At 35.7% G+C, this 13,134-nt stretch overlaps 1 protein-coding gene across 17 annotated transcripts in view; it reads right to left on the bottom strand.

Annotated features, from left to right (window-relative positions):
- The window catches only part of PKP4 (plakophilin 4), a 228,375-nt gene that overhangs the window by 60,456 nt on the left and 154,785 nt on the right, over nucleotides 1-13,134 (bottom strand). The gene's annotated exons all lie outside the window — the stretch shown is intronic.

The following is a 13,134-nucleotide window of genomic DNA, read 5'->3' as shown; positions in this document are numbered from 1 at the left end:
TTGTACTTGCCCCCAAAGAAAGGAGAGTCTGCCAGATGGATCCTTTCAGGGACTTTGCTTAACCTCTGTGTTTGCACCTTATGCCTCCCTGTTTGGTCCCAAAAAGATGGCTTGGTCAGCCAATGACGGGTACGACTTTCCACGTGGAAAGCAACCTAAGACAGGCGCAGTCGAGTGGGGACCAACAGGAGAACCCACGGGGTTCACAGAGGTGGGCACAGCTCCCCACGTTCCCCAGGCTAAGGAAAGCCTCTGCCTCTGTGGCTGCCTTCCTTCCCAAAACCTGCAAGGGAAGAGATTCAATGATGTGCTCTCCATCTATTCATATGCATAAAGGTTTTGTCCCTTGAGCAAGTACATACATCCTGAGACTTATGGTACAGCTGCCTGCACGCAAGGGTGATTGGCTTGAATCAGTTTCCTATTACTGTGTATGGAATTCACAGATCTTGAGATTGACAAGCTGTATCTCCTTTACTTCCCCACCTAACTAATAAAAGCTGATGCTAGGCTCGATTCCGGGCGTCCAGTCCTTGGGACTGGGGGTCCCTTGGTCTGCTTAAACTCTATTTATGGCTACTGTCTTAACCCTGCGCTGCCCTCCTCGCTCCCCACAACCCTTGTCGCGTGGAATGCGACAATAATCTATACGTTAAGACTGTTTTCACCTTAAACTGCACTACCATTTTGACTCTTTTTCTATAAGGTGATCCATATACTCAGCTTATTAATATATTTTGCTAGATTTCATGATGTTGTCCATCCTGATTACCAGCCCCAAATTAACATATATTAAATTAAAATCTGAAAACTGACCTTGTTCCCCCTTGGAAAATTCACCCCTTAGGTGACTTTTTCAAAGAGGATTAACAGACTGTGTGAGAATGGTGGCCAAGTATTTAAAAAAAGATCTGCCATACTTCAAACTTTTGAAATGAAAACTTGCATATTATTTAGCTTGGTGATGAAACCTCTGAAGGTAGGGTTAGCTTTTTTGTCATATTTCATTTTGTCTAAAATCAGTGAAACTCTGTACAGAGCTTTCAGAGTTGAATGGAAACTTTAATTTCTTATCCATTTGTTAATTCTTTTAGTCTTTTTTCCAAATGAATACAGCCAATCTAACCTGTCCATTGTTTCCTTCAGCAAAATCTTCTCCCCCATTATCTTGTTTCACTGTCAACTACTCATGTATCACTTTGCCATCTTGAACTTAAAAACAAAACAATTTATCTCTTTCTTCCCTATTCCAACTTCTGTATTTTAAGCTGCCAATTTGTGATAGATTATACTGCCTTTCCCCAATTTCATTCAAATATGTGAATGAATAGAGGATTATACTGTCCTCTTTTCTCTAGTGTTTTCAAAATATATTTGCCCGTGTTCTGATTTTGTTCAAAAGGCTTTCTTTCCTCAGATTTAACTGTTACTAACAAACATTTTTAAAGAAATGCTGCTTCTCTCACTTGAAATATTTAAACTAAGTCTGTATAATATGTAAACACTCTGAGTTCAACACACAAGCCTAAGGATTTCAATGTCTTCATTTGTCTTTCCTTTCTGACTTTCTTAACTACTTATTAAGGCCCTATGAAATGCCAGGCCCTAGGAATACAGCAATGATACAGCTAAAATACAGGGTGTGTGTGTGTGTGTGTGTGAGAAAGAGAGAGAGAGAGAGAGAGAGAGAGAGAGAGGGAGGGAGGGAGGGAGGGAGGGAGGGAGGGAGGGAGGGAGGATGAATGAGTGACAATATCCGAGGGAAAGCAGCTTAGGAACATTTCCTAAAGGCAGTCAGATCTCAGCAGCATGCTCTTACATAGAAGGGCGGCTTGTTCCTTCTCTATAGCACTTACAACTCTCCCTTCGTTAGACTATAAGCTCAGTGCAGGCAGGACTGTCGGGTTTGTTCACTGTTGCTTCCTCAGTGCCCAGAATAGGTGTATAGCACTCAGTAGGTGCCCAGTAAATCTTTGTTAAATAAACAAATTCCCAGTGAAAAGAGCAGCTTCTCTTTATTGAGTGCTGATTCGTGCCTGGCATTGTGCTTGGCTTTACTTTACTATGCTCAGTAAAGTTTGTCTACATGACGTGAAGTAAAACTTTTAGGCAGTGCTGCTCAAGCTACTTTGGAAAGTGAGCACAGGTTTATGAGAGAACTGGGAAATCCCACTACATTCTAACCCTTTAACTTGATGTCAAATTCAATCTAAGGTTTCGTTTTGTAGCCTCCAGAAGGACTCGCCCACATTCCTAACATAGGTTTTAATGACCTGTCTCCTGACTTATCATTTGACAACACATTTCTAGATGGTCGAGTTCTGTGACAGTTCTGAATTCCTCAGTTTGAAATTTCAATAAAAATTATAGATTGTCTGCGGTTTCCCTGGTACACGCTGAAACATGATCTAAGTCTCTATCCAGCTGATAATACTGGGGTGATGTGCTTCATTTGCAAATCTTCTGTCATGAATTTCCAGAGTTCTAAACATTCTTATACAGCAATTCTTGAAGGAGTTTTATTCAAGATTAAATACATAGTTTGCTACGCTGGAAGACTTTCACAGGGAATTGGAGTGCCTGGGAGTAGCTATACGAGAGATGGCCTATAACCGGAGCCATGCAGTTAGTTCATCTTTGTTTCATCCAGAAATGGAACACTGGAAAATCAAATAGAAAACGGCAACCAACTATAGGTAAAGGAAGTAACACTGTGGTAGCTTTACGACTTGTCATACATGGAAAAATGTACTTTTTCTTTTCTTTTTAAAGAAAAAAGATGTTTAATTAGCTCTTAGCTTTGGCTTTTGTACAGGATAAAACCTGGGACACCAATACATCAAAGTTTTTGGCTTGGAAACACTAGGTGGCATGCAGTGTCAAGATCTGAAAAATTATCACCATGGAAACCAAAAACCATTAGAGTTCTGCGTATGCCTCCATATTTTTCATTTTTTAAACTGTAAGGAGCTATTAATTGAATAGAAAAAAAGAGAAAAAGACACCCTAACAATCTGTACCTCATCAACTGTGTCTCTTCATCTAATGGAACATTTTCTCACAAATCATGTGATAAGCAATTGTGCTCATTTAAACTCTTCTTTAAGAGAAGCTATCTAAAATAACTGTAAACAGAATAAGCACAAATTGTGACACATGATTCTATCTATACTGGTCACCCTGGTAATAAAACTTAACAGAATTAGTATCACAAAAAATACAAACAAAATTACCCACAAAGTAATATAACCAAGTACCCTCTAAATGTTAGTACCTGCGTCTTATAATTTTAAATGCAATACCTCAGAAAGCAGAATATAGAAAAGGACATTGAGATAATGAGGACACAAAAATATTTATTTCCTATGCCCCCCATACCCCACTTGAAGATCTAAATAGCTGGGTTTAGAGAACAGGCTGTAGATTTTGTGCTTCATCTATGAGTAAATATAAAAGTTAAAGTTTTAAAAATATATGAGAGATTTATTTAATATGAACTGTAAAACAACCAAAGTCTATACTATGAATAAGGTTGTCAGTCATTTTACTACTTTGATAGTGCAGCGCAATGATAACGCATACCAGTCCAGACAAAAAGATACGGGAGTCTCTTCTGCATCATTAAGTTAAATTGCTTTCAAAACAGTTTTACTATTATTTGTTGTTTCTTTGAAAACTTGTAATTAAGAAATTCTATACACACACATAAATGTATGTACACAGTCACGATACCTCAGATAAACAGAAGATCCATTTCCTAATTACTGAATAGTGTTTCTTGTAGTGTGGTAAGATTCACAATTATTAATGATGCGTGATTTATGCACTCCTACTTTAAATTGAATGTCTTTTAAAAACATCTGCTATATGGAATGGAAGAAGACACTAGTCAAATTTACCAGCGACACCATAGAGAGGAAGGGGTTAATCACTGCACCATCAATGCTGTACACTATACTCAAATAGTTTGCATCTTACAGCACAACCAGAACATTAAATCAAGAGACATTTTTCAGTAAAAATGACAAACAGAGTATAAATGCTACTTCTTTAATCTGTGTACTGAAGAACATGTGTTACTTTTTAAAAAAAAAATCACAAACATGTTTTCTGGGACACCAGAATTATACTATGGGGCATTTTCAAACATCAAATTAGCATCTTCCAAGAAAATGCATGTCTAAAAATATAGAACTTGAACAAACTTCAAGGTAGAATGAAATAGTCTCCATCTGTGTTTAAGACTGGGAGATTACTGGAAGCATGGTCCTTCTTGCCTGTTACATTTCATCTGAGTGCCCCATATTACAAAAAAAAAAAAAAAAAAAAAAAAGGCAATTAATTAGAAAAAGTAGAAGTTTGCAGCTAAAAAAAATATTAATGGGTAAGGGACAATAATAATGCTGTGGGGCTATAAAAATTTGATATATTATCTGCCCCATTATGCTCATAGTAAGATGAAATACAAAGTAAATTATTTTATCTTTCTGTGATGTGCCTCCCAAATACATGTCAAGTGTGCATAAAAATATGCTCAGTAAAAAGTCTAAAGACCCTCTCTAAAGAACTTGAAATTATTAAAATATTTCTGCTTTGTTAATCTATGTGTCTTACTGTTTATACGATATAAAATGATGGAGGTCTGTACTGAGGTTAGAATCACCTGGAAACAGGACCCCAGAGATCACTAAGGAGATTTTTAGTATATACAACCCTGTAAATAGTCTTTCAGTCTGGCACACTGTGACCTTATGTGAGCTTCTCCTTGTTTCTGCCTATCCTGAGCTGCTATGGTGTTTCGGGGTTTGCCTTTACATAAGAAAGCGTAATGTGAGTTTTGGAAGGACTTTTGGGGTGGTAATAGCATGTAATTACTGAGGCAGACGATACTCTTCTTGATAGTTAAGGGAATTAAATGTGTCATTTCTTCCAATGAGTTCAATTTAGGCTATCATACTCAGAGGGATAACACACTTTGGGAAAAATGTGAGCAAAAATTTTTGCCTTAAGGGGACTCAACTAGCTTCCTGTTTGGCCATGGAACTCTCACTTCCTATAGGACCATAGGCTCAGGAATACGTGTGGTTTCCACAGAGCTGCAGACACATTTCAATGTCTTCTATGGTGAAGAAGTAAAGCTCTTGGCCAAATTCTAGAAGGGGACCTAGAAGATGGTCCTGAAAAAATTGCTGTTCATTAACTTCCTGATGCACAAGACTCATTCCTACTGCAGGTAATATTATTCCAGGGAATGAGATCAGTGAGAAATACTGTTTCAGAGTGAAAATGGAATTAGGATGATGGAAACAAAGCATAAGAACATTCTTTGGTTCATAAAAGATACAGATGGACATCGACTGATATTTTAAGAATATTATAAATACATGGAGTTTGTTGACTCAAATATAAACTACTATATACATGAGATATCCTTTAATAGCTGGGTTTTAACGGAAGTAAAGACTTACGAGACAGGCAGAAGACTGTTTCCCGAAAGTATTCCTAGTCTGGTTCTCTTGCATTATCTAGGTTCCTAGGCTTTACACATGCATATACTATCTTTTAATTATTAAGACATTGGCTCTAAAACTTTTACTCATTGAGAAAATGTTGTGTGAAAAGTCTTGGAAAACAGAAATCCTTAATGAAATACCTTCTAGTTCACTTTAAACCTTGCTCTAAACATCAGCTAATCTGCCTTGAAATCCACTGTAAAAGCTCATTTATCTGGATTCATTTCATATTATAGTTTAAGCAAACTTGTATCTGTAAAAACTGACATAAAGTGTTTTATAGATTCCTAACAATGAAAATCTGAAAAGTATTTTAGTTTTGCACGTCACCAGAAAGACTTCATGGTCATAAACATTTTTAAATTCCCGAATTCTGTTAAGAAATATAAAACGATTAAAAATAAGTTTTAGAAAAAATAGGAACTTTCATCCATATTAAGATGAGTTTTTATTAAGTATTTTTAGTGTCGGTACTAATTAAAATACAGGTATCACACCTACTATAAAAAATTTATACTCTATCTCTGTGAGAGGAAAACTGAAAAAATAAGTTTAAAAATATAAAAATGAAAAGGAATGGATCACACATGTAAAGTGTCCAACACGGAGTTTAATATGTAGGTATTTATAAAAAGCCACGGGGCTCTCGCTTCCGACAGAGACAGCTGAAAAAATAATGAGGGATTCACTGTGATGTAAAAAGTCGGTGGTCTATGGAAAATAAGTGCTCAAAAATCACTCTAAAATTTATTTCAAAGGCACCTTTTATTCCTTTTAGGAAAAATATGCTACCAAATATAGAAATGGGAATATCTGATAGTGGGAGATACAAGAAAGAGTCCTTGTATTAAACAGAAAAAAAACAAAACTTAAAAAAAAACCTCATACATATTCAGTGTCAAAAGAAATGAATGGGTCTTCTGAAACGAGGTTTCTCTATACTTTTCTACTGGATTATCTTCTTTGGTAAAGATTATCAAGATAAAGCTAAACGCAGACTCACTTTAGCATAAGAATGAAATGTCCAGTTATAGATGGTAGCCTTTCTGATATATCCCAAAGCAATACCTGTAAACTGAGGAAGTGTGGCTCTGTGTGTTGAGAAGGTGGTAATGGAAAAAGAGGAGATTCTTGACAATGTCTATTTTAGTTTAGATAGTTAATAGAATATTTCTTCACATATCACTAAAAGCATGAAAAATGTAAATATATAGATATTTATTTGACATGTTTGTATTCAACAAAATGTTAACGGCTAAGACTGGATATTTGATTTTTATACAAATTACTAACTTATTTAAGTGTTTTGGGGATTTGCTGATATATATGTGTATATATATACAAATATACACATATATATGTATATATATACAAATATACACATATATATGTATATATATACACACATATACATGTGTATATATACATATATACACACACATATGTGTGTGTGTGTGTGTGTGTGTATATATATATATATATATATATATATATATATATATATGGCTTAGGAACATTCATACGAGGTTGGACAATTATGTTCACAAACTCATCCTAGAAAAAGTGCTACATACCTCATTTCTGAATATCACTACGGTCACCTTCGAAGTACTCCCCTTGGGAAGCTATGCACTGACGCCAGTGCCTAGCCCACCCTTCAAAGCAATTTTGGAAACCTTTTTCTGGAATGGCCATTAGAGCTGTTGTCATATTACCCACGATATACTGAATGTCATCAAAATGTCTTCTTTTCAATATTTCCTTTATCTTTAGGTAAAGAAAGAAGTCATTGGGGGCCAGCTCAGGTGAGTAGGGAGGGTGTTCCAATATAGTTATTTGTTTACTGGCCAAAAACTCCATCACAGACAGTGCTACGTTAGCTGGTGCATTGCTGTGATGCAAGAGCCATGAATTGTGGGCGAAAAGTTCAGGTCGTTTTCATTTTTTTCACACAGCCTTTTCAGCACTTTCAAATAGTAAACTTCGTTAACTGTTTGTTCAGTTGGTACAAATTCATAATGAATAATCCCTCTGATATCAAAAAAAGGTTAGCAACGTTGTTGCAACAAGTTCACAAACTTAATTGTCAGACCTCGTATACGTGTTTGCTAAAGCAAAATGCTAATATTCTTATTTGATGGCTGCCACCCATGCACATAGTGATAAACGTAGAATTCTAAACTACCAGAAAGGCTGATGCCCCGCACATTACAGCTAATTTTGCCTTTTAAGGATTCATTCAACAAAATCCCAACTATGTGGAAACACAAATTAAATTACATCCACTAGCTGGGAAACTCATGCTATCCATCTCATCATTGGTCTTATTTTATGTTAGAGTACAGCTAGCTGGCTTTAACACATGTCACTCTGATGTACTATTTTAACCCCAATATTTTGAACCCTTTGTTTAAAGAATTTGTATTTAAAATTTTTTAAATTCAAGTTTTCAAACATAAAAGTAGAGAGAAAAAGTAAGTTAACCCCCCGATTTAATTATTACATTATGCAACATTTTTTATTTTTAAAACAGATCCACTGCATCAAACCATTTCAAGTCTAAATACTTCCACATGTAGTTCTATAAAATAAGGACTTCACAAAACTACAGTTATTCCATAATGCTATATAATGAATTCATATTCAAATTTTCCTGATGTCTCAGAAATGTCTTTCTTCAGTTAGCTTGTAGAGCCAGGCTGAAATGAGGTTCAGTGACTGTGTTTGAATGTGATTATTACTTAAGTCCCTTAAATCTAAAAAGAAGCTCCCACTCCCTCATTTTCATTTTCTTGGCTCACGGAGGGAACCATAATAATAAACTCACAGGAAGTTCCACATTCTGAATTTGTGTGATGGGTTTCTCATGGTGGATTTATACATCCTCTAAACTTAATATGTCTTGTAAGCAGAAAGTTAGAGCTGAAAGCTTTCAGGCCACACTTTTGTGGTTAGAATACTTTATGGATGGTGCTGTGTACTTGATGTCATGTCATATCATAACTTTTACAGGTGCTAAAATCAAATAGCCAATTCAAGTGGTGGCAGCCTTGTCTTTCTGTTTTTAAGTTCACCATCAACTTTTTCCCTAAAGCAATGGTTCTCAAACTTTGTTTCACATTGCAGTCACCTCTGGTGGGGGTTCAGTCCCGTGCCCAGAGATTCCAATTCAATCAACCTAAGTTGTAATCTGAATATTAGAATTTTAAAAACTCCCAAGATGATGCTAATGCGCAACTAGGAGGAAAATACAGAAGTTTTTGCATACATTGACAATCTTTGACTGAATCAATTATTTCATTAGGGGATGCAAATTGGTGATTTTTCTTTTGGCATATTTTAGAAATCTTTAGATAACCAGTAAAGGCTAGGGTTATTTGGTTATCCAGAAATATAATCTGTATTTTGGGCAGGATAAACATTTATTCTTCTTCTTAATTACCAGTAATTCAATTAATTTAATTATGAGTAAAGCAGTGGTGCTCAAAATGCAGAGTGGAATCACCTGGGGATCTTTAAAGACTATTGATGCCTGGTTCGGGTTCCAGACTTTGGGATTTAATTGTGTAGCGGGAGGACTGGGCATCGAGATTTTAATAGCTCCACAGGCTGTTCTAAATTGCAGCAAAGTTTGGGAACCTCTGCAGGGAGACATTTGTATCTGAATTACTTCCAATGGTGATATAAAGTTTATTTTTTGCTTTTTTGGAAATGGTTGGTGCATATTTGTTGACAGAAAAATGTATCTGATCATTTTGAGCCAGATAAAAGGAGAAAAAGGAAAAACCGACAAGAAACATGACAATTTTATTAAATCCCAAGATCAAGTTGATTTCCATCTTCTGTAAGAACTAATCAAATAATAGATTGATTATTGGTAGTGCTGACGTCTACATGCAATGTTCTGATTTAATGAATACTTAATTATTTTTAAAAATAACTTTACGTTTAACCTGTCTGTAAAGCTTATTAAAACTTAAAATATTCACGAAGATTTACACATCTATATTCTGGTAACGTATTAAGCATAGATAGGTATAGACAGGAATATATACTTGTAGGGACCCATTTCGACCCCAAAAGAGTTGGCATGAAGGTTATTTTCAACTGAAATCATTTGAGATTCAACAGATGCAGAAAGAAGCCTTCCTGGCACTTCCCTTATTTCACTAAAAGCGAAACTTCTGGGATTGAGACTGTCAAGGATGCCCTCTGGGGCAGTTTTATGGCATGAAAAAAAATAAAACAAACTTTCTTATCTCCTGTTTGTTCCCTAGGACCTCATTTGTTCCCCTCCCACTCCCTTATAACATTAGTCCCTAACTTCAGCCATTTAGGGAGTTATTTCTTTTGTGAGCACCATATGCATATGAATATCTTAGACCTGTTTTCTTCTATTAATCTGTCTATTGTCAGTTAAATTCACAGGCCCCCAGTCACCCAACCTAAGAGGGTGGAGGAAAAGTGCCCCACATTGTTAAGCATTTTTGGTGAGTAATTTGACACTATTTGACAAATGAAAATATACACATTTCTTCCTTATCCAGGCAGTTCCACTTTATACTGACATATAAACTACATGCACAGTTTTACTATGTTAAGGAAAAAAACCTAAGTCATAAAACAATGTATAATATATCCTCATTGTATTAAAAAAACAAAAAACACATCCATTCGTGTGTAGATATTTATACACCCACCCCCACACACCAGGTTGGTGTATTTTATTCCAGATTTTCATCTATACTGTGTGTGTGTGTGTGTGTGTGTGTGTGTGTGTGTTTGTGTGTAGGTGTGTGGGGCAATGGCCATGGTATGGGGAGATGTGGGAATGAAGGAAAATTTCACCTTTTACTCCAAATTCTTCTCAGCTTACGTTTTTTTAAAATAAGAAGTATGCCTTACTTTGCAATGAAATGTTAAAAAGTTAAGAGCACTTCATAGTGGTGAGTTACAGCCTGGAATTGCAGTGAGAAGAGTATCATGACTATGTGGCTGAAAAAGGCCTAACATGTGTGGGAGGGAAATGTGGACTCGAAGGCTGGCTTTAACAGAAATCTGTATTCCTCCTGGTATTTAGAAGAGAAACAGGAAGGAATATATGATAAAATTTTGTCATGTGTACAATTTGTAGCCATAATAAATCATAACATTCAAAAACCTCAATAAAAATAATAGTTCTTTATACATGATTGATAATTTAATAGTCTCTTTACAAACATGTATAACTTCCTACTGTATCGCCTTTATAAATTCAGTACATTTCTACTGAGGCATAAATGTTCCCATTTAAGTTGGACTCTTATGATATGCTGATGATTTTTTTGTATTGTAAATTACTTGTTCCAGATGAGGGGAAAAAAGAAAAATAAATTGACTTAGGGCTAGTCTCTCATTTGTCATTTATCTTTAGTATTTATGTATTTTTGTAAACCCATCCCAGTGGAAGAACCTTGTATCCACACATTCTAGAAACAAAATTTGAACATATAAACAAAATGCAGACCCCACCTAACCCTTATGAAGTCTTAAATATAGCACCAGTACATATTTACTACAGTATACACCACACAAACATGATTTAAATGGACAGTATATTAAAATTATGGCACTTCAACATATATTCCACAATAAGTGAATGTGACACTGTGAAGTTAAATAATCTTATCAGGTTAAAATTTCTATTTTACAATAATCTTTTTCTTTCCCTTCCATATTTATTGTCAAACATCAAATATCCTAACAGCATGGAATTTTTAATACTTTCTCTCCTACTCATGACTTATTGTAAAAGACCCCACCAAGTCTATGAATCCTTTAATGCCTTCTGGGTCATCCAGAAATTTCCCCATTTATACGCACCTGCGTCCTTTGCTAACCTGCTGCTTTACTAGAGACTCCCATCTTTTGGTATCCTTAACTTCTCATCCATCAGTAGTAATTCCCAATCGCTTGCTTAAATACATTAATTTCTGCTCCTGCAACTATTTCTTGAACAATTTCTTCAAGTGAAAGTGAGTCCGACTCTGGTCTGTTGGGAACAGACAGCGCTCCCACTCTGCAGGCCACTCCTCCTCCTGGTCTACCAGGAGGGGGAGGGGAGGAGAGGGAGCTCCTCCCACTGGTGCTGCTCCCCTCCCCTCATTTTACACGTAAGGACTAAAGCTGGCAACTGCCTAGACTTTAGTAATTTCCCCCCCCCCGCAACAGAAAAACTGTGAAGTTGTGATTTGTGGCAAAATTCACTTTGCAGGATGTGACTGGAGGATTTAAGCAACAACCAATAATGATTTTGACAAAAGGTCTCAATTTGTGGCTTCAAAAGCTTCTTTCTGGTTGGTAGCATACACAGTGTATGGTTATTTTTATGACTGAATTGGTGTGCTTTTTCTTAAAAGAGAGGTTTTAAAGATGTTTCTTTAAAAGATATTAAAAGAATATTAAAAGATATTCTGCATACTCTTTCCCATCATCAAGAAGTATAATTACATGTGCATATATTTGCATTCTCATTTTTCTTCAGAACCTATTATTCTAATATATATTTTCTGTGATTATGGTGTTTATTTTTCTATCATAAGTGTTCTTAAAAGCTACCTCAAACTTTGGTGGAACAAAAGAGATTTTACAAATATATAAATTGTTAAGAGAAATGAAGACATGAACATGGAAAAATAGCACACTGATAAAAGCAGAAAAAGAAAGGAACACTAAGACAACATTCCTTCTTCATCCCTTTTTAGCAGAATATACATAAAAAACACAAAAATGAATGATTACATAAAAAATGCAAGGCTAAGGAAAAGACAAAGCCAAAATAGAAAAAAATAATCTCTCCTCTTCATAAAAGAAAAACAAATGTGCATTTATGTTTTTAGAGAGTACAGTATATGTAATGCTGATAAGCTAGAAAATACAGAAGAATAAAGAGAGGACCACAGGACAGCATGGTAACAACAGAGCATACATGCATCATAAAACTTTATTACTTCCAGGGAAACTTCTCCTTAAAACTCTTTCCCAATGAGCCTGGCAAAATAAAAATATTTTGTAAAATGGATGGTTCTTCCCCATGCTTTGAAAAGTTATCTCTTTGAGCATCAAAACTTAGAAAGGTTTGGCTTTTTACTTTAACACAGGTTACTATCCCTAGTACAGGTTAAAAACCAACCAACCAGCCAGCCAGCCAACCAACCAACCAACCAACCAACCAACCAACCAACCAACCAACCAACCAACCAACCAACCAGAAAAAAACAAGCAAGCTGATCCCTCCTGAACAGAATCAGAAAGGAATGAAAATCTTTTCTGCCTAGGGCATCTGAGCTCTTCTACAGAAAATGACTCTGCAGGAAGTTAGCTATTTAAAAACAAAATTTAGCAGCTGGTCTCAGTTTCTGGCATTTCAACAGAATACAACACCCTGAAAACACCTGAGTAGGCAGGGAGCTTTCCTAGGCAGTGATCAAACCACCACCCTGCTAACATTTCACCTTATTGCTGGAAACCTTTTAAAGTGCTATGCTTTTCAAGTCAAATTTGTAATTAAAAAGGTAGAGAAATTGTTTGCAAGTAAATGGACAAAATATTAAAAGAAAAATGAGGAACAATAATAGACCTT

This window comes from Rhinolophus sinicus, linkage group LG01 (assembly GCF_036562045.2).
Source record: "Rhinolophus sinicus isolate RSC01 linkage group LG01, ASM3656204v1, whole genome shotgun sequence".
NCBI lineage: Eukaryota > Metazoa > Chordata > Mammalia > Chiroptera > Rhinolophidae > Rhinolophus > Rhinolophus sinicus.
The sequence above is the reverse complement of the archived record's forward strand: the minus strand, read 5'-3'. Positions and strand labels throughout refer to the sequence as shown.